At 30.4% G+C, this 26048-nt stretch overlaps 1 long non-coding RNA gene across 2 annotated transcripts; it reads right to left on the bottom strand.

Moving 5' to 3' along the window:
- Positions 1 to 15950: 15950 nt before the first annotated feature.
- On the bottom strand, positions 15951 to 25487 carry LOC115033764. Of its 2 annotated transcripts, XR_003839076.1 has the most exons (4): positions 25060 to 25487; positions 24465 to 24882; positions 20784 to 20857; positions 15951 to 17540 (listed from the first exon to the last, which is right to left on the bottom strand). It is a non-coding gene; the product is annotated as an uncharacterized LOC115033764 (long non-coding RNA). The 2 variants fall into 2 exon arrangements; XR_003839075.1 differs by lacking the exon at positions 15951 to 17540 and having other exon boundaries at positions 19165 to 20857.
- Between the last annotated feature and the right edge of the window lie 561 nt (positions 25488 to 26048).

The following is a 26048-nucleotide window of genomic DNA, read 5'->3' as shown; positions in this document are numbered from 1 at the left end:
CATATTATAATCGAAAATAAGGCCATCCCGATTAGAAAACTGATAAATCCTTCAAAAAGAATAATACTATCAAACGTATATCCCTCCATACCGGACGGCACCATCATTAATGCCCTAATAGGGGAAGGAATCAGACTAACTTCAAACATTTCACCATTAAAAGCCGGCTTTGTATCCTAACAATTTACTCACATAACCAGTTTTCGTAGACAAATTTACATAAATCCTGAGGATTCAGAAAAAGTATCCAGCTCAATCGTAATTAACCACGAGGACACCATTTTCATTATTTTCCTTACGGATGACACGGTGATATTCTTCAATTGCACAAAACCAAGGCACATGTCTTCTTCTTGTAAAAACCAAATTCAAAATAAATTTAGCAGCTACCAAACATATGAAAGCCAAACTAACAACGTAACAGCCAATATATCAGAACACATACCCAAGGCTAACCTCACACCTGATCCGAACGCACCAGTACCAACCACGACCGAACATCCAACGCTAAGTAGCACACACAACTTATCGCCTGACCCAATAGTCACTCCGGCAATTACAAAACAGATGGCTCTCAGGACGAAAATAAAGAAGACACCCTTCTCCAGAACGAAAACATGAAAAACTCCTCCCCCCAGGACGAAATTACGGAAGACAGCTCCCTCCAACACGATAATACGGATAGAACACCTATGATAAATCAGAACAAAAAAACAGCCTCTTGTACGTCACCTAAATCTACCCTATCTGAAAGCATGGAAACAGATACACACGGGGAAAATAAAAAAACGGAAATAAACACAAACAACGACAAAAAGCATAAAAAATTGCGCATCAATCCGATTCAGACATAATTACTGAATCCCCCGAGCAAAATAAATACAAACTAGATGAACAACTTCAACCCACTCTAAATGTATTCACCGAAGACGCACCAATAAACTATTACCAATTCAAACACATCATAGAATCGTCAGCAAATAAAAATATAAATCTTGTCTCCCTTTGCGAAGATTCAGGAATAAGTGTAGCGAATCTGCATGAGTTCCTAGAAACTATTCGGCCCAAACTCACTGATCGCAACATAAAAACCAAACTCACCAAACTATCAAATTTACTCTTTCACATCATGCCCTCCCCCAAAACTTCCTAAACAATTCCCTCAACTCCTCCTTCAAAATAGCCCACCCTAACAACGGCACAAGACTTACCCAACATATGATCTACCCAAAAAAAAAAAAATATTATCCAATGGGACCTAAACGGTGTCTTCAAAAAACAAGAAGAACTCAAAATCATCATTCAGAACCACGATCCACAAATTATTTGTCTCCAAGAAACAAATTTTAAAGACAACTCCACAGCCCCCCTCAAAAGCTACAAGGGCTTTAGCAAAAACAAAAAAACAGCAGATAGAGTCAGTGGAGGAGTCACAATATATGTCAAATCATACATTCCAACCAAAGAAATTAACATAAACAGTGACCTCGAAACAATTGCATTACAAATCAAACAGATCTTCATTTAACAGAAGTTGAATATATCACACACCAACACCCAAAACCCTACATAATAGTGGGAGACTTCAATTCACACAACACAATCTGGGGATCAAGCTACACAAATTCAAGAGGAAAGACTATAGAAAAACTTATCTACAACGAAAACTTAGTACTACTAAATGACACATCTCCAACACATATAAACCTCGGAAACGGCAATTTTTCAAGCATAGACCTATCTTTAAGCACACTTTCAATCGCACAAAGGCTCGAATGGGAAGTACTTCCAGAAATATATAGTAGTGACCACATTCCAATCATGATCAAAATAGAACCAAGACAAATAAACAGTATACACACAAACAAACAAAGATGGAACCTAAAAAAAGCAAATTGGAATCTCTACTCCGATCTTCTAGAAGAAGAAACAAGAAAAATATTCGACTACAACATCATCAACATTGAAGAAACCACCCAAATTTTTACGGACCTAATAACAGACACGGCAAAAAATAATAATAGGTACAACAAATCAATCAAAGAAACCAAGCGTACCATGGTGGAACGACAAAATAAAAGAAGCAGTACAAAATAAAAACCAGGCACTAAGCAATTTTAAGAAAAACAAAACCTTTGACAATTTCATTGAACTCAAAAGACTCAGAGCAAAAGCTAAGTTCTTAATTAAAAACAGCAAAAAAGAATCATGGAACCTTTTTACATCAACCATCAATGCTAATACCAACCCATCAGTAGTCTGGAAAAAAATTAAAGCATTAAAAGGATTAAATCGAGACAACGTTATCAGCATAAGAAACAACCACTACACTATAACTGATCAATCCGAGGTAGCAGAAGCATTTGCCAACCTCTTCCACAAAAACTTCAGTAACAGAATGTATAAAGAAAAATTTATAAACGAAGTCAAAATCTCAAATGAAAACATTCAGCCACATTCAACTGTAGATCCAAAAGATCACGACCAGATAAACCTTAACCTCCAAATTACAATGGAAGAGATAGAACAAATTCTCATAAGATGTAACAGTAAAAGTCCCGGCCCTGACACAATCCTGTATAGTTTCATACAAAACACTAACGCAAGAACAAAACAGCATCTCCTCAACATCTATAACTACATGTGGAAAAATGGATGTATCCTCGCAGGATGGAAAAAGTGTAATATAATACCTATCCATAAGCCAGGCAAAGACAAACACTTACTAGAAGGATACAGACCCATCACGCTTCTAAACACAATGGCCAAAATTCTCGAAAAAATAGTTAACTCCCGTTTGATATGGTTCCAGGAAAAATATTGGACAAGCAAAGCGGTTTTCGCAAATATAGATCCACTATTGATAATCTAACAATCATTAAATCAGAAATAAACAAAACTTTTACCTCAAAACAATACTTCGGTCTAGTAAGCATAGACATCTAAACGTATGACTCGGTATGGAGACACAGAATGGTGCAAATCCTATCAAAAGTAATATCAGACGGTAACATGCTAAATTACATCAAATGCTTTCTTAATTCAAGACATTTCTCGGTCACGCTGGCAAACACCCAATCTACACTCAAATAAATGGAATCCCCCAAGGGTCCTCACTATCGGTTACTCTCTTTTAACTAGCTATCAACGACATAATCACTTCCATAAAAAGCCCCGTAATTGCCAACCTCTTCAAAGACGATTTTAACTTCTGGTGTAGAAGCCAAAATCTCAAAACTGTGCAGAAACTACTACAAGATACGACAAACAAAATTTCAAAGTGGGATACCCAAACAGGATTTAAAATCTCTAGCGAAAAATCACAGTGTATGGTCTTCAGCAATAAGAGAGGCCTAAACCACATTGACATCCAGATGAACAACACTGCCATCCCAAATAAAAACACGATAACAATTCTTGGAGTATATTTCGACAAAAAAATAAACTGGATACAACACCTCAAGCACCTGAAAACACTATTATCAAGAAGTCTCAACATCATGAAAATGATAAGCCATACCACATGGGGAGATGATGAAACTACTCTCATTAAAATTCACAGACAGCTCATTAGAGCAAAAATCGAGTATGTGGCATCAATCTACCAATCAGCCAAACCAAACCACCTAAAGATAGTAGACACTTCCATAAACTCAAGTATAAGACTCGCCTTGGGAGCTTTTCGTTCAAGTCCCATCGAAAGCATCCGAAATTTGGCATTTGAACCCCCTCCCGATCTAAGAAGAATCGAAAAATCCCTAGTGTACGCAGCAAACATTGCCAGAAACCCAGACAACCCTGCAAACAAACATATAAAAAATTTCTCAAGTTACGCCAAAGAATATGAAGTAGACCTAAGCTCAATAATCAAAGTGCAGCCTTACACTTTTCCCCCGTGGAACACTAGCTTCGACATCAATCTAGAGTTGACAAAATTCAAGAAAGAAACCACACTTCCAATAATATATAAAAACCACCTAAACGAAATTCTACAAAAACACAAAAACGACAACCTTTATTTCACAGATGCCTCCAAATCTGAAGAAGGGGTGGGAATAGCAATCGTTAACGAAAACTTTACCTCCATTTTTAAACTCCCTGAATGTTGCTCCACCTACACGGCAGAAGCCACAGCAATCCTGAAGACAGTGGAACTCATAATTGAATACGGGAACTCAAACAATTAAAACAATTAAAACAATTTAATACTTTCTGACTCCCTGAGCACACTCCAAAGCCTAAAAAATACTACGAACACAACAGACATAGCAAGGAGCATGTAACAAAAAATAAGCCTTTCAAAAATCCAAGGAACAAACATAGCCCTCATCTGGATCCCTGGGCATAGTAATATAGAAGGGAATGAAAAAGCAGACAAATATTCCAAAAAAGCAGCAACATCTACAGACACCCAAAAATATAACAACATTCGCAGATGTAAAAAACCAAATCAAGGATCGTATAAAATTCAAATCAAAAATGCACTGGCATAAACAGAAGACTTTGCTAAGAAGAATAAAAAACACAATTTTCGACTGGCTAAACTTCCCTCCGAGTAGAAGGGATAAGGTAATTATAAACAGACTCCGCGTCAGCCACACCCGTCTTGAACACGAATACCTCATGAACAAAGGAGAAAAACCACAGTCCGTTACTTGTGGAACCGAACTCTCAGTCAACCATGTAATCACTGAATGCCTACAATACGCAGATGAACATAGAAACCTCCACATACCCAACACACTAGATGCAGCACTCGGACCTGACGCAGATACCACCATACAAATCCTTAAATTCTTAAGAAAAACAAATCTGTACAGTAAAATTTAAGTTTAAGCATGAAAAAAAAAATGTATTTGTAAACAATTGTAACTAATGGCCTTTGTCGTCGATGTTAATTAAGAACAATAAAAAAAAAAAATATATATTTTTTCCATCTTTCGCATTACCTCAACCAGTTAAACACAGCACTACGATTAGTGCCGACCGGCACCACACATTCATCATATTATAAAAATATAGTATACACGTCATGACCTGTATTTTTTCCGTGAATTATTTTGTGTATTATTTAATTGTTGTTGCGATTAATATTATTTTATAATTGTTCATTCAACTGCGTGACTCGTTTTTTTTTCTGTGCTCATTTGGGTGATTTTTAATTAATGTATTAAATTATTGGTAATTATAAGACATACGCTAATCACCACCATGTACCTTTTTTTTAAATTATTATTTGATGGCGTTCGCTAATCGCCCCTAATAATATATTATAGGTAATTCCGTGTGCACAAGACACAGCAGTGTTGTTTAATGTATTTCTATAAGATGTATCCTGCAATCGCCATCGTATTTTATAAATAATTAAATTACCTATTGCGTTTTTGAATGATGTATTGATATGTGAGTTTTTTTTTTACTGTTTAGCAATAGATACAGACCAGTATTTGCTCCGCAAAACAATTATATGCATTTTTGAGAACTGTTTATTTTTTTTATAATTATTACATCATAGGCTCAGGTAGCCATCGATTTTACTATTTTAGTACTTATAATGGTTACAGCAGCACAAAATATATAGCTGTCTAATTATTTACGCTACATTATTATATCAAAAGTTAAAATAGCCAATTATTTGTTATTAATTTATATAATATACCTTTATTACTATAGAGCCAAAAGGCTATTGCATTTATCTATAATCTTGGTTTATACATTTTATCGTTTTATTTATTGTTGGTCCAAAAAGGACCGTAATCGCAGTGTGCATCTTTGGACTTATTCCCCGTAAATTATCAATTATTCTTTAATTATAATCCATATGCTGTGATTAATTTATGTGTTTTTTTTTTAATATTATAATTATATTATTTGAAAGCAACATATTATAATCTTCCATGAAACCTTTGTAACCCTTTTTTCATGTGCCCACCTACACATCCACCACACAATAGCACTCACTGGTTTTGCTCGGCGACCGTGTCCACTTCCTTTGAGCTGCTATAATATTTATGTACACAAAATACACGGATAAGCCGGTGAGTAGTGGTACAACACTAAGTATTTCTATATATGTGACACGGACTCACGGACTTATTGTTCGTTCCCGGTCCGCACAATTGAACGTAAAATATTGAATGTATTTGATCACAACATTTTCTTTATTCATTAAAATATTATAATTATTTAAGTTTCTATAAAAAAAAAAAAACATATCTTACAAACGCCCCACGTAAACGTAAACGTAACGGTATAAAGAAGACGATTTTAGAGTGAAGAGGTGTTGGTGTATGCAATTATTATTATGCAATTTAAGATTTTACAATTTTATATAATATATAAATCTTTTATTTGAGCATATACATATGTGTAAAAGCGTTTTAGATTATTATAATATACTGTTATTATAATATAATTTACTGTGCCTATTAAATCGCCATAAAACCTTAACTACTAAAATCGTTTGTAATCAACGATTGCTCAAATAAAGAGCATTCGTAGACAAACAATCCTTACCCATGATAATAGTTAATGATGTACCATCAATTGTGTACATTAAATTTGTAAAATGTTGATGGAACCAAAAAAAAAATTGGATGCCGATAAAAAAATATTGTTCTCGGTGAATCCACATATCAACCAAACACCTGAAGTAAAAGTTATATTTCTGAGTAATGTAAACTAATAATAAATTTAATCATTTATCATAGAAATTTATTTTACTTTAAATAGTGCACTACCATGATAGAAAAATAAGTTTGAAAAAAAACAAGTATAATTGTGCATTATTCAAATGCATATTTTAGCTTCTATAATTATATTTTTTACTCGGGCTTCTATCTGACCTGCAAAATGTTCCCTCTTCTTTTAAATAAAAAAAAACTAACAAAATCCGACTATTCTACAGTGCGTGAGAATTTTTCATGTAAGACATGTTTTCGTACTAAAAAACTCACAGTCTCTAACTCCCTTAATTATTGAAAATTATAACAACCATGAAATCATACATTTTATAAGTACAGCATTGAAACACACGTTACACATATAGCGTTTATGCTATATTATAAACATACTTTGTCGTTAATTATAGTTAAGTTAACTGTGAAGTAATAAAATATAATTAACTGAATTTTAATCATATTTTTTGTTATGTATATCAAGTATATGAAACTGGTAATTACCTACTTATGCAAATTATTATTTTATTATTAACTGATTTATTTTCAAAATTACTTATATTTTAAGTATTTTATGAATGGCAGAAATATGTAAACAGTATCAATTACATTAACCATTGTTTTCACAATCGTTTATAGTTTATATAATATTATGTTACGGCAAAGTACACATTATACCTACATCAAAACTTCGTTTTATAGAAAATATCGATAATAACCTAGGACTTTACTAACCAACTAGGTACCAACAAAGTATTAATATTTAATACGAGTATTATATTACGTTAATAGTAGGTATACATCTTTACTAAATAACGTTGCAAAGCTTACAAATTATAAATTATTTTTGATGGTCGTTCATTTCTATAATATTGTAATAACGACATTAAAAGTGTAACGTTAATTTTTTTTTTCGTTTTTACCGTAACAAATTATACAGATACGCCAAAACGACCTCATGCCAAAATGGTATACGCCAAAACGGCCATGCCAAATCGTCCTAGACCGATTAAAACGCGAGTGATATAGTTGCGGTTTCGTTATCGAATGGGTACCTAAAACAAATTGAGAATTAAGGCGTGGGTATCGTCGAGTCGTTTGATAATTTTTTCGAAGAAAATCCGTTCAACGTTCTACGGGAAAATGCATAATAATACTGCTGGCTGCGACTGGATTATAGATAAGTTGTATTTGAATTTTTCGGAAAACACACGCCGGAAAGATTACACGTGGGTATTATATCCCAGGAAAAATGATCGGTTCGCGATAAATTTCGTTCCAGTCACCTGCTGCACACGAGTGTGCAACTGTGTATTATTTATGTTTGTGCGTGTGTGTGTGTTATTTTGGCCCTTAATCGTATAACGATCGTACAATCTGTTAGCTCAATCCCCGATAACGACACGACGCCGAACGAATTAGTCTAAGACGGCGGCGTGTATAAGGGGGACTCTCACTCTCACGCCGCTCCTGCCCCCGCCGCCGCCGCCGGTAGTACCTACGAAGTGTCCGCATCATGCGCGCAACCCAACGGCGGCGTAATAATATATAGAAACGACGCAGCAGCTATCCCCTTTGCAACAATTTTCACGCAATCAATCTTCCCGTTACTGCTTCCGCTGCTGCTGCTTTCACTGACAGGGTGTCTCGATTTTTCCCGGCCCGTCACCGATCCGCGTCCGCCGAAAACTCAATCTGCGCCCCACCGCGTGCGCCTCCCGTCCTCTGCTCCACCGCTCACGTTCGATTAAAATAACATTTCGCTATCGTCGCCGTCTTCTCACATACCGTGGTCGCGGTTCAATATCTGTTCCTCTTCTCCGATACCTTTTACGTTTGTCGAAAATATTATGTCGACGACAATATGACACGTGCGATTCGATGTATTCGTGTGTAGATAATATGGTATTATAATAATATCATATACTTTTGTAATCACACGACGTCGTCGTGTATTCCGTATATGCAGCTTTACGTAGGACTCGAGTTCTATGATTTTACCGCGAAAACCACATGGGCACTTTGTGGAAAATAATATTACTATCTGATAGAATAATAATAATTGCGATCTAGAGGTGAAGTGGACTTTCCGGTAAATCCGTCCGGTACCCTTACCGTGATCAGAGGGTTTCCGTAGAACCGTAAACGTATAATATATAATATGAACAGTTATAATATGACATCGAAGACGCCACCGATGTTCTGACGAGAAATCTGTGGCGATGTTATGGTTAAAGTATGACGTTGGATAGAATTACACAGAAAACGTGTTGTAACCATGGTAACCGGTCAAAATGTGAACCGGAAATAATATTCCGCTGTGATTATTATTTTTATGACCCTAGGCTATACTTACGTCTGTCGTCTCGATAGCTAGAAGTCAGAGTTGCAAAAAAAAAAAATAAATGGTATACACCAAATCTGCACAAGAATAAAGACCGACAATAATAAAAATTTTGGTTTCTCGCGTTTTGCTCCAATGTGGATTAATGTGCAGTACCTAGATGTTACAATAGTGATAAATAATTGAAAAATGTATTATTACACTTTTTTCGAATGATATTAATATATTTTGTAAAACCTTGTATAAAAATCAAAATAAATAACACCAACAATTATAAATTCAGTCAAAACAAATGTGTAATATTAACAACAACGAAAACATAATATTTTAAGAGCTTGCAATAAAAATGTACAGGTATGTAATTCAAACAAAAATACTTCACATTTTGTTCTTACATTTTTGAATAATTATAAAATGTTCAGTTAAAATATTAAAAAATATTAGTTTTAAGGTTTTTAAGCTTAATCTATATATTTAAAAATGGAGCCAAAAATATATAATATTTCATCAATTGCAAGAGAACGGCCGGACCGATTTGGCTCAAATTTTTTTTTGAGATGTTCGTAATTTTCAGGAGAAAGTTTTTACGAAAGAAAATTTTAGGAAAATCCACCGGAAAAGTAGGAAATCTGGATGTAAAAAATACAACAGTGGCATAACAGTGTATTATAATATATTGGTTGCTATTGGTAATCGGGCATGGTTGTTGATTTGTATTATATTTTTGTCGATATATAATATATATGTAACTATACTTCTATACTCTATACTTTATTATATAAAGAGGAGTTGTTAGTTACTGTTGTTGAAAGTAATCTCTGGAACTACTGAACCGATTTCGAAAATTCTTTTACCAAACCTTCGAATTAGTAGGGACGACCTACGAAAAGAATGTTTACTCATGGTCAAATGTATTTTATAATTGTTTCAAATATGCGGCAATAGCATTGCTGAGTCAGCCATCCTATACCATTATAAAAATCCCGTGTCACAATGTTTGTCCGACAAACAAAACGGCAAACTTGGTATAACATTGATACTCTAGATTTCATCATACACTTACGAACAAACAGCACGGGGTCTGAGATCTACCGAAGGTAGATTGCCTACCTGATAATATACTGCTGCGAATCGGAATTTTTACTCCAGGCAACGAAAAAGTTAAGATACGTTTTGAACGCCATCCACCAAATATAAAATAACGAATTAAACAAAGTTTGGGTCATATAGAGTTGGTACATTAAACGAGCCACGAAGTGCACGGAGTCAGCTAGTATTAAAATAAATACATATGTAGTTATTATATTTTTTTTAAACATTTTATTATTGATGATCATTATATTAAGAACAATAAATATTCTAGTTTATTAAATTCTTAAATATATTAGGTGGATCAATAATTTTCATTCTTATATTTTTTTTAAAAAAATGCTTAATCATGTTGTTTTTTTTTTTTGTTCCTCTGCGTATTAGTATTAAATTAATTTCTCCTGACGGTATCAACGTTATAGTTTATATTAATCTGAAACGATTTTACGTTTATGACATTATTCGCTTTTATGACTCCATGAATTATAATTAATCTTTTCACTTTTTGATAACATGATTATTGATTATTACATTTTCGGTTAGAATGATAAATATTTAATCAAAATAACCGTCTTCAACCTAGTTGATCAATAATAATCCAAATTAAAAAATGTCCCATTACCCACTATGGCTATAAAATATATTATGTTTATGTATTTTATCATATTTTATTATATAAATTAAAAAATCGACCAAAAACATTGTATTTTAACTGTCGCTTGTGCATAGTTTCATGCTCGGTATTATATTGTTTCTGCTAGATGCAATATAATGTAACTAACTCAATTAATATACTATTGTTAAATTAAATAACATATTATACCCTATATAAAACATATATTATATCTGTAAATGTTGAATTGTATATGAGTATAATATAATGTATATAATTCAAATGTTACTGGCAATTTTAATTAAATTAATTATAATATCCCGAGATATTATATTACACATTTACACACGTGTTATATTTATCACAATTCATAATATATTACATATTAACACAATTTACGTTATAGTATTGTCCCTATCGTGTACAATTTGAATTATATTTTGAATTTGCTGTACCCAAATTTAGAAAAAATTACATTTACAGACTGATAGCCGATAGATATATATTATAATATAGTATACTATACTATATAACATAATATACAGCGTTATTCACTAAGTATGCCTAGCCCTTTTCTTATTAAAAATCGTACTTAAATGCCATATTTTAAAATTCTTGAGAATTTTTTGTACTGCCTAATGAGTAAACATGTTGAGATGATGAAAAATTTAATTTTTCAAATGAGAACTTCACTTTTCTGCTACAAATTATTTAGAAAATCATAATATATATGATAATTTTAACGTTTCAATATCAAAATTCGAACGGAGATTTATTGAGTTATTTAATTTTATGTATTAAGCCAAATAGATTTAAAGAGTTTGGATAATAATATGGGGAACATGCTGATTTAAAATGTTTAATAATTCATATTCATCTATCGACATTTACAATTTGTAAAAAATTTCCAATTATAATAAATGCTAGGTCCAGTTACATCTGTTTAAATTTTTGTAAAATGATTTTTTAAGGACCATTATCCTTAGTATAAACATTTCAATAATTGAAAAACAATTTGTTATAATTTTGATAGGTTGAAATTTTCAGATAAATTATCCAATAAATGATTTACAGTAAAAAAAGGGGGATGGGATTCACATTTGGAAAAAAAAAACAGAAACGGAAACGTAGTGCTTTTTGAATTTGAAAAAAATATAGTCAGTCAAAGACATTAAATATTGGCGTTAAAATAATATTGATGTTGGTTCACAGTCAATGATATCGTTAATAAACACTACAGTTTCCAGTGCGAAGTTGCTATGACTGAGTCTTCCTGATTGTCCGAGTTCGTTAGCGGTAATTAAACATTTAAAACGATTCTCGCCGCGTCCCGTAGCGATTTTAATTGGTTGAATAACATCTATTATTCGACGTGCAGAAATCATTGCCGTTCGCATTTAAATAAGCGCTGATTAGTCTGATGAATCGCCAACGCATTATGCACGGTATTTTGAACCATTGGATTATACAGTTTCTTTTTTCTTTTCCTTTTTTTCGTTTCACCTTTTTCCCCTTTTTCTCATTTCATTTCATTTTTTTTTTTTTTTGTTACTGAAGGTAAAAAATAAAACGTGTATATTATTATATATATATATACAAGCATCACGCCAGAAGGGTAACGGATGAAACCATTTTCTCTTTGGCCGCATATCAAGCAAAATTAAAGATATTGACTGCGGGATTTTTGGTGGTAATTTAATTACCCAGTCGGCTTTTTGCGAACGTGTAGAGAGAAAAACAACGAACGGTACAAAGAGGGGAAACCAGGAAAAATTCTACTCCCCCCCCCCCCCCCGATGGATATGCCTAGGATCACAACGTTATAAACTTCCATTATTCTACACGATAACGCTCTTATTCAGAAAGCTGCAACCACGTTATTCTAGTTCACGTGTAAACAGTTTCATCGGCCTATTGAACATTTTATTTAATTTTTTTTCCCCGTCTCTCTTTTGACCCTAGCCTTATTTTTTACCCCTCGTCAAACAAACGCCTCCTTGTACAAAGTAGCTACCGTAATTATATTTTTATTAAACACTCGATTTTGACCGTTCGTTTGACATTTTTATGACGCTCCGCCGCCGCAACGGTCAGAGTATTTATTTTGTAGGCAGGGATGATATTGTTTATGAGTGCATTGTGTGCGCTCTATATAGACACTGTACACGCAAGTATCGGGTAATTATTACGATCTATGAACGATGACGGTGATAAAACGATATTGTATTACAGTCGTAACAAAGCACCTAATACACATTCAAACTAACGTTCATAATCGACAATAAAAAATTGTATGGATATCTATATCCAAGCGCACTGAATCATTATAGGTATAACAATGGTATATTATAATATCATTGCAGATGTAATTTCTAGAGGACTTTGCACAGGAGCCGAACAACAACAACAACATTAAAACGGCATTTGTCACGAAACCTCGAAATAGGGTTTGACGCGTAGGTATAACGTATAGAACGTATAATATACCGCGGTTGAGATTTATGTTATTTAACGAGTGTTTCAGCTCTCCAGAAAACAGCAGCAGCAGCAATCACCGAACAACGACGTGACGGTGCTGAAGTCGTCGCTCAGACCGATATTGTTAAGTAAGTATGTCTCTCATTCGATAGTAATATCGCTCTTGCGATGACGTCAATACGCGTACTATACACATATTATCTACCGTTTGCAAGCAGTCACAAGCAGAGGTAAATATGTGGCGGAGGGCTGCTGAAAGCAAATAATCTAATATTAAGCCGTACGGTTTTGTATACACACACGTGGTGGGAGGGTCGTCCGTAAACTTGACGGAGAAATAGGTGTAAACACAGCATATTAAACTCATTAAGCACGACAAACACAAGACGTTTCTGGCTGAGAGCCGACCGAATTCGCGGAGGGGAGGTCTGCGAGCATTTGACGGTGAGCACAAAAATCGGTTGCGACAGTTAAAATTAATAACGTTTTTCGTCCCGTCCTGTTCCTACAATTCTATTATATATACCTATAGGGTAATGTGCCATTCGTTTATAGTATAATTATTATTATAATACACGAACTACGCACATAATCGGGTCAAAACAATATGGCCGTTTGACAAGACGTGACGCGTACAAATAATATTATTATAAAATAAAATTACAATAATATTAAAATAAATCATATTTTCGTTTATACTTTCTCCCGAGTAAAATAATAATATGTTATATTCCTGATCTCCGCATAGCATTATCGCCCCCTACCTCCACCACCTCACATATATTATATAGATAAGTACCAAAAATATATAACGGTTAAAATGAATAACGTTCTTCATTCCATCCTGCCCCTTGTTCCTAAATAGGGTTATGCGTCATTCATCATTTGTTTACAGTAATTACTAGGGATCAAAATGCCGGAAAATTTCCGGAAAAATTCGGGAAAATTTCGGAAAAAAACGGTTTTTTTCCCAGAGCCTCGGAAAACGTGGAAAAATTGGAGAATATTGAAATAATACATTTCCGAAAAAAACCGAAGTTTTCGGAAAATTAAAAAAAAAACCGAATTTTCGGAAAATTAAAAATTTTATTTACGCTTAAAAGTTAAAATAATTTACCTATGTAAAAAAAACCGTTTTAAAAAATAGATAAGGAAACCAGTCAATGTCATTTCACATTTGCCAATACGGTTATCAATGTATTATTGTATTAAAATTTCAAAATGTTAATGCGGATATTTCAATATTTGTTCTAAAAATAACGTAGTTCCATATTAAATTGGTATTTATGTGGGAGAGTGTATTTCCCCGAAAATAAATCACCTGTATTTTTAAATGTTAAAAATTGTATACTTAATGTCTATTTATGTTTGTAATAACTAATAACTAATAAGGTATTATAGTAACTGGCTGATAGGTTTATAAATTATATTACAGTGACTGGTGAATGGTGAGTGATGAATAGTAACTATTTGATAGTTTGTATATTATCAAAATTAGTGAGTTGGTAATAAAATATTAAAATATATTAAATATATATTTAAATATAAAATAATATTAAGAAATAATAAGAAATAACTAGGTAATTAGTAAATACTTAATAGTTAGTACTTTTGTAGTTAATATTACAAATTATAATTATTTATAAATCAAGTATAGAATCCTCTAGATTTATCCACTACAGACTTTAACTTAGGTGTGGTATATATAATATGTATGTAATATGATTATCAACTATCATTATTTATTAGATTGTTTCTACTATATACATTACTTTTTAAGTTCTTTAGAAAAAAAACCATTTTTTCAATTTTTCAGGAAAAAAAACCAGTTTTTTTCGTCAAAACTATTTTTCCGGAAATTTTAAATGAAACCAATTTTTCCAAAAAAACGGGAAAAACCCGGGTTTTTTTCTGAAAACCTTTTTTTTCGGAAATGTTGATCCCTAGTAATTACTAATGGGTGCACATATTATGCACCTAAGTCGGTCAGAAGTGAGAACAATATGACCGATTGACAAAACATAAGGCGTACAAATAATATTATAAAATAAAATTATGATAGTCGACATTATAGTATTAAAATAAACTATACTATCGTTTTATACTTTCAAGTTTTTACCGAGTAAAATAAATAAAATATTAGGTACTATTTCAGATCTCTGCATGTAGATATCGCCAATCCCCCCCTCCCCTGGTTAAATTATATAATTTATAAATACCAATATCATAGAACTCGACTAAAAATTATTATTGTTAATTAGAATGATTTTCAATCTCTCTTCGAAGTACCTATTCCGATTATATTTTTATCAAACTAAAAATATCGAATTGAGTGGTGCCACATTATTTTTTTTTTTAAATAAAAACCATAATAATATAATTTAATTTTGTTAAGTGTACAATGTGTATACGAATATACGTAGAGTAATTTATATTACCGTTAAACCCTATTTGGTAGGTATTATATTAAACAAAAATAACGATTACTATTAAATTAACATACCGTACAGTTTTATGTGGAATGATATTATTATGACTTTATCGTTATAATATGTACATCAAATAAATAAAAATTAAATAAATATTTATTTAGATACATTTTTTAATCAACCTGAGTTTTGTTATTTTTTTTTTTTTAAAAACATAAAATATGTTAAACGCGTTTTACGTTTAACGTTCAGGTGGATAATTTTGGTGCTTGGCATACATATTAATATATATTGTTATTAATATTATTACTATTGTTATAATTATGATTATTATTATTACGGTAATATTAGCACTCTTGTATTATTCTCACAACAATATTGTAATGTAATATTTTGTGAAAATATGTCTCTGGGTATTGTTCCGAAACCGTGATAAGTAACCATATTTTTCTCGTGGGCCTCAAAAACGTATAAATGTCGCTGTTGGTAAGTAGAATTAAGGGTTTGCTACTTGTTATTTAGAGGTTTTGAAGTCCTTTTTAACGGGTGGCTTTGTGGCTCTTGCGAATTTTTTTGTGTTGTTCTCTTTCTACTTTATCTGGTTAATTTATGACCCTCCTGAATTTATATGCATGTATATTTTTCTATTTGTTTATTTTATTTTTATTCTTTTTCCGTGTTGAAAGGGGAAGGGGTTAAAAAAACATTGAATGGCTTATCCTCGCCTTGTGAAAAGAGAAAATAATTGAATAATTATTTATTACAGAAGGTCGTTATTAGAGGTTTCCACAATACCACTTTCCTTTTGAATAGTACAGTAAATCTTTTTGAGTATTGCCTAAATATTTAAATCCTACTGGCCAATTTATGAGGAAGTTGGTTCGATTCCGTTGTAAATCACTCACTGTTAACGCTAACGAAAATAAAGAATCCTAATAATGAATAAAATTCGAACACATTTTACATATTATTATAAACTGTAGTGGTCCGTGTTTAAAATAAAATAAAAACTAATTTCGGTTGTATGCCACAATGAAAATAATATCTTCCTTTGTGTTCGAAATTAAGAAGAAACATCGCAGTATACATGATATTTGTAAGATTTTAATTGTCTATGTTCAACTTATACCACTTGGGAATCTGACGGTCGGGCAAGTTGCGCAGCTGGTAAACATAAATATAACATTGTATTTTTGAATTAGAACCAACAAACGTTCATTGAACAAACGAAATGAGTTTCAGATTATGTTAATGATTATCTTTTGTCTTCGTGTTTATCAGTTTTTATTTTTGATGGGTAATTATAGGAGTTACATATTATTATTTTACAATGTTTTGAAATACGAAAAAAAATCTGAGTTGTTAATTGATTGTTTTATACGTAATATAAATAAAAAATTTAATCATTTGTGTTTGTTTGTTTGTTTGTTTTTTTTAATGACGCTGCCCGTTCCGCATAAAGGACTTATTGGTAGTAGGTGTCAGGCGACACAATATTGATTGATAAATAAATTAAATAGGTACTTATAAGTTATAGTATCTATGCGGCTTAATAATAATGCATATTATATTATTGTAACGCAGGTTTAAATACATGACCATAATATAATCGAATACTTAAATACAGAAATGATTTATAGCAATTTTTTTTATAATATCAAACACAACGGACGGAGAACAACCAACTGAATAATAACACTATTATATCAATCCAGCGGTTGTCGTGTAGTGATGACTTCGTCACTGGTATAGTGGTATAGGCTCTCGAGTCGGAATCGGTTGTTGTGGATAAAATGTAGATAGGTATCGGCCTGCAATAGACATTTGATAACTGAACTAACAGCTGCAACCCGAGTCCGCATAAATGTAACATTTTGATCATAACAATAAAAAGATATTAATTATTGTGTCTGAAAATATTAAATCAATTATAATATTATACTATGGTTCGCGATGAAAATCAAAACAGTACTAATACAGAATTTCACGACCGCAGAAATGAAGTGAAAACAGTATTGCAATGATGCCTACTGCCTAGTCTGCTGCTGATCGAACGAGAGTGAAGAAACTAAAACATTGTGTTGTCAAAAATGTATTTGTCTGTGTACATTTTACTAATATAATTCCTATATTGTGTATTTGTGTCAAAACAATTAATATTCCTCTCGAATTCTCAACAAGTATATTATATTTTTTTCGCCTCCATTAAATTTTAACTTTTGATACAATATACTGAACGTTGACATCCAAAACTGATCTCTTAAGACGATTTATGGTATCAACGTTAGTATTTATATAAACAGTGCAATTTTATTGTTATCATGTTAAAGTTCACTTTTCGGTCAACTTTGCAGTGTTTCTTTTGTTTTGTTTTATGAAAGTTAAAGTATTTGTGACCTCATCTTTTATTTTTATTAAATGTTTAGTTACCATTGTCAAATATATATATATATATATATATATATGTCTAAATATTTAAAACCTTTTACTGAAAATGTTGATTGTTGATGTTTAAAATGTATTCAATATTAATCCATTAATTCATTATTCATAAACACTTAAAGTATAGAATATAGATGTGAGCAACAGTAGAAATACACATCAAATTGTATATCCACCGTTCATAAAAATTTAAAATACTTAAATAATAAACAGTTGGATGCGTATTCGTATAAGGTATCAACATTTGCAGAAAGTTATTTTGCAATACAGTCTATATTTTATATTCATCTATACTATTTTATAAAGAGGAGTTGTTAGTTGACGTTGTTGAGGGTAATCTTTGGAACTACTGAACCGATTTCGAAAATGTTTTCACCAAGATAAAGCCACTTTCTTTTGAGTGTCATAGACATAAATTTAGTCCGATAAAGTGAATAAATAATTAGTTATTATGAATAATTAAAATAAACGTGTACATTGTATACCTATATATGGAACGGCGACCGTTAGGATTCAAGCTACTAGCAACCTGACCTTTTTTTTTTGTGTGTTTTATCGACGTGTTGATATGAATTGTTCCGAGAAGTAAAATTCAACAATCTATATAAATATGCCATATACGTAGGTATAATGTAAAATATTTTACTAAATTAATTTTTAATTTTAGTATTTCAAGCCTAAGTTTGACATTTAGTTCAAACTATGTTGTTTGAAACGTGTAATAATCCTATCACGAACTAAATCAATATTGTTAATTATGATAAAATATCGGAAAAGAATTCCTACAATTCGTTTTTAATACAGGTAAACTCTAAACTATTAAAGTATTGGGATTATTTAATTAAAAATTAAATTATATTCTTAAACTTATCATTAGACATTATAATAACTAATAAGTGAACCACTACAATATATACGCTTATATTCTTTTCTTGTTGCCTACAGAAATGTCTTAGTTTTAAAAATACATTATACAAGTTTCTGATAATGATAAATTGATAATGATTAGGTAGTAAACATAAATACATTATATTATAATTACTGTTTAGCATTGAGACAAAAATAAATAAAAAATATATATTCGTATTTTGTTTACTTAACATATAGGTTCAACATATTGAAGTTACATAATATTCTAAGTAATTAATTTGGTTCAAAGTCCATGGTATAGTTAAATAGCAATTTATTAAGTAGCTTTTGAATTTGTATCGTATTATAATATATCAATTTTTATAAAAATCTATCTATATAATATATTAAAATGGTGTGAAATATGTATAGAAATTAATCAATTAAGAACAGCTGAGCCCATAGGTGCAAATTGGGGGGCTTGGGAGTGCTACCCCCCCCTCAAACTTCGCCGTAGCCCCCTCCCCTCAAACCTAGGACATACAATTTTAATATGCTATATTGCAATAGTCTGCTTGCCTTTAATATATTCAGCCCCCCCTAAGCCAAAAGTTGAAATTGCGCCTATGACTGGGCCGATGTTGATGACATTTATTGTGAGTGTTTGAGTGGTTCCCTGGATGGTTTAGATTCACAATTTGACCAGGTAAATCCAACCCGAGGAGGTGCTCAAACAGGAATTTTGAGATTTACATTTTTGTTTTTTAATGGTTGCTATTGTTTGTAGGAGAAATAAATAATATAAATTAGTATTTATAATTTTATTAGTTTCCATTGGTTATCTGGCAGATCAGGTACAAGCAGCATACATCAAATCGTATTTTCACACATTGCCTACAAAAGTGACTGAGTTGCACTTATATAGCCGCTGATGAATTTTAGTTCACACGAAAATCGAATGTTTTAGGTTTCTAAACATAATATGTTTAAAACACTTTATCTTGTGTCCGTCTGACTGTTAGTTACCAACCAGAACACAGTTACGATTGTTGATATTATTAAGGTATTTATTTATTGTCCGTGTAGTTAAAGTGCATAAATTGTATTTAGAAAAATAATTTATTACGTTGTATTAAAGTACGTTTAGAAACTAGCAATTTAGCACAGAGTGAGCTTTCCTATAACTTATTTTTGTTTATATATTATAGGGTTGTCATTGGTTGCAGACAATAAACTAGTTATTATTATTGGATATAATTGTCTGTATTGTATTATATTTTGTCATTTAGGCTAATAAAACTATTATATGATATAGATATAAAATTAAGTAACTACTATTAAATATAGATATATAAGAGACGAAGTGTATGTTTAGGATTTATAAACTAAAAAAATCTCGACCGATTCTGACAAAATACAATATTGATAATATATTTTCAACTGATGCAAAATGTAAACGTTGGACGGATAGATTATAATATATAGTCAGCTAATATAGCTGATAATATTAGGAGAATTATAATATCTACGATATGACGTAAGTACATGAAAATTTACATTTTATACCAATTAGCACCGATTCTGCACACATATTATTTGAGATCCCACATGGGCCTTAATAGTATTAGAATACCTACAACTATTATAATATACAATGTAAAGTCTGTTGTTTAGGCCAGAGGTTTATACCTAGAATCAAAATATACTCGCCTGACATTTGCGATTCAAGAAAGGTATAGAATTTTAGATAATAGCTTGAAGTGTTTGAACTATTTGATCAGGGTGGCTTACCCGCATATTACAATAATATATTCGTTTATTTCCGTTCGCAATTAACACATAAGATAAAAAAAGTTACTTACTATTCACCGCAGGACTTGGTGCAGGATTGCCTATCTTGATTTTATTTATCCCCAGGCCACGTTGTTTAATACAGCTAGTTATAAACAAAAATATGATAAAAAAAATTAAAAATTAAAAATCGCAATAGTAAAGAAAATTAAAAATTCTGTTTTTGTTTTACAAAAATATAAGCTATATTATATTTTATGATTAATAAACAGATTAAAAACTGAAAATATTAAGTTTTGTGCATATACATTATACTTAATCAATAATTGACTTTCCTTAAAAGTCTATGAATATATTAGCTAATACCTATACAGTGTATATATGGGCAATGGTGTGGTTTCTATAGTTAGAAGTGTTGATAAAAATATTTAAGCTTGGTCAAAAACCTCAACAATATGATACAGAATCTTACATAAATTGTAAATAAAGCAATTTAAAAATATTTAAAATACATATTAAGCACAATTTTTACCAACACGTTTGAAGATCAAATTTTTACAATCACGAAAATTTGTAAATTATTTTATAATTAAAAATAAATAATAATTTACAGAAATCTAAAAATCTCAAAAATAGAGAATCTTACATCTTATAGTAATTTAAAAAATATTAAAAATAAGTGCATAAGCATAATTGGTTTTAATAGGTACCTACTTCAAGTTCAAGTGTTGAAAAAATTGTATATTTAGATGAATAAAAAAAAAAAAATTAATTAATTATGTTGTTATTCAAAAAATGTTTTTATCAGAGAAAGTTAAACTTTTTGTTATCATACGTAGATTATAATTTATTATATACAATTACACAGCTACCAAGTATTATTAATTATTATATAGAATAATATTATAAAAATAACTATATAATATATTATACAATTTTTTTTGGCAACAATTAGCGTGACTAAAGGAAAAATAAATTAATAAAGCAATAAAATTATATAACATTATAATATCCTAAGATTTAGGCTGAGAGACCATTTATGCTCAAAATCGTTTTTCATCGTATTCAATAGTAATAGGTATATCCTTGAATTAAAATTTAACACATCTATAACACATCTATTACAATAGTGATAGTAACAATAATTATGAAATATACTTGACACCAATCTACTATATAATAAGCAGAGTAACTTCTCAGGCTTCTTTTTAAAGCTATCCTAAAATGTCTGTTAGTAGGTCATCCTGATCAGTAATTGATTAATTATCGTACTAAACAATATAATTGAAATATAAACTCCTACGCTTCTGTTGACTTTTCAGGTCTTCCACTAATTATACTTATTTTCAGTAATATTTATAGGATTATAGCTTAGGTTTTGATTGCAGAGACTATTGTTTAATGTTTATATAAAAAAGAATCTAATCAAAAATATAATTTGAAAAAAAAAATCTTAGATACCTACGTATTGACCCATATTTCATGGTTATGTAAATAATAATTGTATATCAACCTAAGTAATATTTTAATAATAATATATACATTTATAATCAGAATCATTAAAAATAATAATAATATAGAGCGTATACGAAACATTAGTTAGATGCTCACATAAATCTTCATACAATGGTAATCGTGATGTATTGCTTTTTCAGTTTATTGAGACATAAGTCTTTGATTAGGATTTGAAATACCCAATAACTTTAAAGATTGTGGCCATAGGATTATTACTGGATTGGGATCAAGCATTGTCTTATGTATGGTGATTTATAGTAGAATGATAGTTTCAGATTTTTTTTAATGTATCGTATTATAATTTATTATTTATTTGTTACCTATTTTATCCAAATAAATTAAGTAATAATAATTTTTATTCACTTGAATAGCTGGTTGTTTTTTTGTGAATCTATTTATAACTATAGTGATTAGTTACCATTGAACATCTACTATTTACAATTTAAATAACTGTATAGAACTGTCAACTAAATATTCTGTCTGTTAGGTATTTTATTCTTATCTATCTTTTTTTTTATTAAGTTTAGGGCTTCGACGACTGAGGTCATTAGACTGCAATGTTGGTAGGGTTCGTACAGTAGGGTTGATACGGTTGGGTTGGTTCGTATGGTTAGGAACACGTGTAAGTATGGCAAGGTTTTGCGCACTACGAACCCAGGTGGTCACCCATCCGAGAACTAGTGGCAGCGGCTGTTGCTTACTCTCAATCACGTCGTGTGATTGATTTCAGCCTCTGCGCCGCGCCGAGCCACAATCTATTTATCTTTATATATTACCTATACTGATTATTATTTGGGCTTATTTTGGTTTCACGGCAATTGTTATTTTCTAGTGTTTATTAATATTTTCGTATACTAATAAATGTATTTAGTTAATATTTAATACAAAACGTTAGTATTGTAATATGATTATATGAACGTATTTACATACTTAACTCTGGCGTGTTTAAATTAACAATATATTTTCCATAAGTATGTTTAGAAACAAATTGTGTAAAACCTATTGTGTACCAAGTGTATTATTTAATTAATGTTGCATTGAGAGGCTCTCATACCGAGACGTATTAAAAATTTTGACGTTCTACGACTAAAACTTCAATTACAACTTTCATCCCTAATTATGTAACTCCACCCCCGAAAGAAATTATATGGATACAACAAATTTTCAACAAGTCAGAAACACTCAACATGCATGAAAAATATACAAGTTTCTCCGTGATCAAATAATTTTCTAATTTAAGAACATTAAGAACAATAGGACGTGTATTTCAAAAACAGCTTATAGACTGATAAAAATATATGAGTACTTAGCATCTGGATTATTCGTAGGTTTATATTATAAACGTAATATATAACCTCAATATGATATTATATTATATTAATTATACCGATAGCTATAATATATAAGTTACTATATAATTATAATATAGGTACTCAACTATTAAGATCCTTGTTAAAGTCTAAAAAATATTTGTTTTATGTATGTATTGATTTCATAAAATGTACGCATAATTAATTATTCAAACTATTTACAATGCGAAACTGTTTACATTAATATTATTGTAAGTTAACCATATTAAATCAATTCTTCTATTAAGTAGATAACCTAATTTTTAAATCCAATTTTATCTTTATGACATTTACTCAGAACAAACTTCATATCCGATGATGAAAACTCAACATAATTTATTCTACAAAGTTTATGGTAAAATTAAAATGTTAACTAGCTTGCGAGTTCTTATACTAACAACATAAAATAATACCTACTCTAGCTGAATTTTTCATTTAACTAATAATACATTACTGCACTATGATGAAAAACTTTTCGAATAACACTGTTAAGAACTTTTTGAAAACGTTCTTATGAACAGTGTTATTGTGCACTAAAATCAAATAGAATTTGTCGATTGAAACATAATATACTTAAATTATTTTTAGAAAACACTCATACTAGTGTACTTCTATCAATAATCGATTTATACTATCAAAGAATATTTACATTCATTTAAAATAATATTTAGCATGATTCCAAAAATTATTATTGTTACTTGTTACGTTTATGAAATTTTTATTACATATTTTATATTATATTGAAATATTGTATTACGATTTTGTAATGAACCGGGTATATATGTGATAAAAGAAACCTGCTGTTTAAAATATATACCCATACAGCCATAACCTGAAGCAAGTACGTATTAATTTTAAAAATATATTTATTTTCTTTTGGTACATTACCTATATTGTTATAAATTGTTAGAAGTGTGTGCTTTGAATGAATCGTGTTATATTCAATTTGAATACAAAAGTTCAGCTTGCTACGAGATTATTATATCAAACTGGGATGTAGACGAGAGTAAAAATTCCTATAAAATAATTTTCAATAGTAAACAAAATAATATTTACCTTAATTTACAAGAAAAATGTTTGACTTCATAAAACGAAAGTAATAACCTCTAATATACTGTTATAGTGAAGAAATAATAAAATACTTATTGTATTATATTATATATTTATATTTCATTTTTACAATCGCATTTTGTAAAACGTAGGAAGTGTCATTACTGGGTGGCTTCTTCCAACAACGTATTTTTTTCAATGTCGCTGTAATTTAGCCCATATTCTTATTGTGCCTCAGGGTACAGATGGTATATTTCTTATAAAAATAGAAAAAAATAAAAATTTTGTAAAACGCATCAATAAAGTTATAAAAATAAATACAATTTATATATTATGCTTATAATTTTACCTACACATTATTTTCATTATTACAATTTAGGTAAGATACATTTAAAAAAATAGTAAATATAATAATTAACCGATTCTTACTTACCTATTGGTGGTTGGGTCGAGCTTATTTGTATAATTGTTATTTTTTTTAATTCACAATTGAATATACACTATGAATGGCTTAACAAACCAACAGATAAATGAAAAATATTAATATTGTTATGATTAGTATGAAACTAGTAATTTTATTTTATTTATATACAGAACATAACGATACATTTGCGTTGCTTATAAAATATGTGACATGGATATTCCTTATAAATAACACTATATCATATTCGAGATTATATTTCGTTAGGTACCTATACCTACTTTATCAATGTATTGTATTACTTTGTTTGTTTATAGAGTATTCTGCTTTATGATTTGCATATTATTTAACTAGGCGTGGTCAGATGATTTAAATTCACCCATAAAATAAAAATTTATAATTCATAAAAAAAATTAATTTAAAAATAATATAATAATATATTCCTGACCTTATATATATATTCACAATTATATTATCATAGGCATAATATTCTGTCGAAAATGCATTATATTTCAAATAATTAAATCAACATATTAACTCCAACGTTTGTCGAGTTAGTTTAATATATACTAATATTTGAGTATGATGCGTTATTTAAAAAAATAATGAAAATATTTCCGTAACAGAAATAGTTTCTAATTATCTAGTGATAATAATATATTAATATAAATCCAGTTATTTGTTTCAATATCTCCGTCAGTAGCTTAAACCAAAATATTGAGTGTTAAAATGTCAAACGCAGAATTTGCTTTACAATATTTCGTTGTACACATTTTACTCAGCCCGTAACGGCCGGTCAGCGATGACACACTATTAACAAAAGAGTTTGAAAACAGTTTTATCCATTCACTTGGCCAAAGAAGAATATTGTTGACATCGTGGTCGACCGTAACCTATTATAAAACTGTAACCAGGAAAACGATTATTTTTGTCTTGTATAACTACTCTTATTTTTTCTTTATTTTTTTCTAGCGCTCGACAATCCAATTTGAGCGTTTATT

The sequence above is a fragment of the Acyrthosiphon pisum genome, chromosome A1 (assembly GCF_005508785.2).
Source record: "Acyrthosiphon pisum isolate AL4f chromosome A1, pea_aphid_22Mar2018_4r6ur, whole genome shotgun sequence".
Classification (NCBI taxonomy): Eukaryota; Metazoa; Arthropoda; class Insecta; order Hemiptera; family Aphididae; genus Acyrthosiphon; species Acyrthosiphon pisum.
This window is presented reverse-complemented; position numbering and strand designations above follow the sequence as displayed.